The 1,270-nt window shown below is 47.1% G+C and overlaps 1 pseudogene; it reads left to right on the top strand.

Moving 5' to 3' along the window:
• Window positions 1–568: 568 nt before the first annotated feature.
• On the top strand, window positions 569–687 carry LOC134981739 (5S ribosomal RNA; annotated as a pseudogene).
• The last annotated feature ends 583 nt before the right edge of the window (window positions 688–1,270 follow it).

Here is a 1,270-nt window from a genome sequence, read left to right as displayed (position 1 = left end):
TTTTTTTCTTTGCGTCATGTGCTGTTTGGGGAGTATTTTTTTGAAGGGCCATCCTGTCTGACACTGCAGTGACACTACTAGATGGGCCAGGTGTTTGTGTCGGCCACTTGTGTCGCTTAGCTTAGCCATCCAGCGACCTCGGTGCAAATTTTAGGACTAAAAATAATATTTTGAGGTGTGAGGTGTTCAGAATAGACTGAAAATGAGTGGAAATTATGGTTATTGAGGTTAATAATACTATGGGATCAAAATGACCCCCAAATTCTATGATTTAAGCTGTTTTTTAGGGTTTTTTGAAAAAAACACCCGAATCCAAAACACACCATAATCCGACAAAAAAAATTCGGTGAGGTTTTGCCAAAACGCGTTCGAACCCAAAACACGGCCGCGGAACCAAACCCAAAACCAAAACACAAAACCCGAAAAATTTCCGGTGCACATCACTAGTTTTTTAGCTCTCTGAAATACATTGGTAACACAGGCACTGAGCAAAAACTATTGGAAAGCAGAAGTACTCCTTTGGATATTTACATCATAAACCACACTCTTTCATTTGTTCCAACCTGATAAATACTGCCATACTTCACTGGCTGCGCCCAATCTCATCTGATCTTTGAAGCAAAGCATTAATAGGCCTGATCGGTACTTGGATGTGAGAACACCTTGGAATATCAGGTGCAGTAATTACATATTAACAATACAACCAAAAGCAAAAGACATCACAAAGAGTTAAGGCCGGTGGTTTACTGGGGAATATTGAAACCCGCACATAGAGGCTAATTCAGACCTGATCGCTGCTGTGCGTTTTTGCGCAGCGGCCGATCAGGTATGATCTGCGCATGCACCACAGTGTGCATGTGCATTTTAGAGATGCTATCGGCATCTCAGCCCAGCGATCGCCTCTGCCTGATCGACAGGCAGAGGTGCTCGCTGGGTGAGAGGGGGCAGGCCGGCGCCATTGGGCCGCCATTTTGAGGGCGCGGTCCAGGCAGCCGCTGCGACTCGGGCTGCAACAAGTAGCTCCCTTCCAGAGCGCAGGAGCTGCGCAGGTAGGGAGCTGATTGTCAAGTACAAAGGCATTGCCGCTGTGCGATGCTTTTGTACTTGTGCGGGGGAAGGGGGGTCAGGGCCTGACATGCGGGGCGGACTAGCCCCATGCTGGGCGTCCCCCCGCATGTCAGAGTAACTGTTCATAGATGTGCTAAACTCTGAATTATTAGCCCCATAGTTAACACCAATCAACCTTACTCTTCCTTAGGTGAAGTTGCAT

This window comes from Pseudophryne corroboree, chromosome 12 (genome assembly GCF_028390025.1).
Source record: "Pseudophryne corroboree isolate aPseCor3 chromosome 12, aPseCor3.hap2, whole genome shotgun sequence".
Lineage (NCBI taxonomy): Eukaryota > Metazoa > Chordata > Amphibia > Anura > Myobatrachidae > Pseudophryne > Pseudophryne corroboree.
The sequence above is the reverse complement of the archived record's forward strand: the minus strand, read 5'-3'. Positions and strand labels throughout refer to the sequence as shown.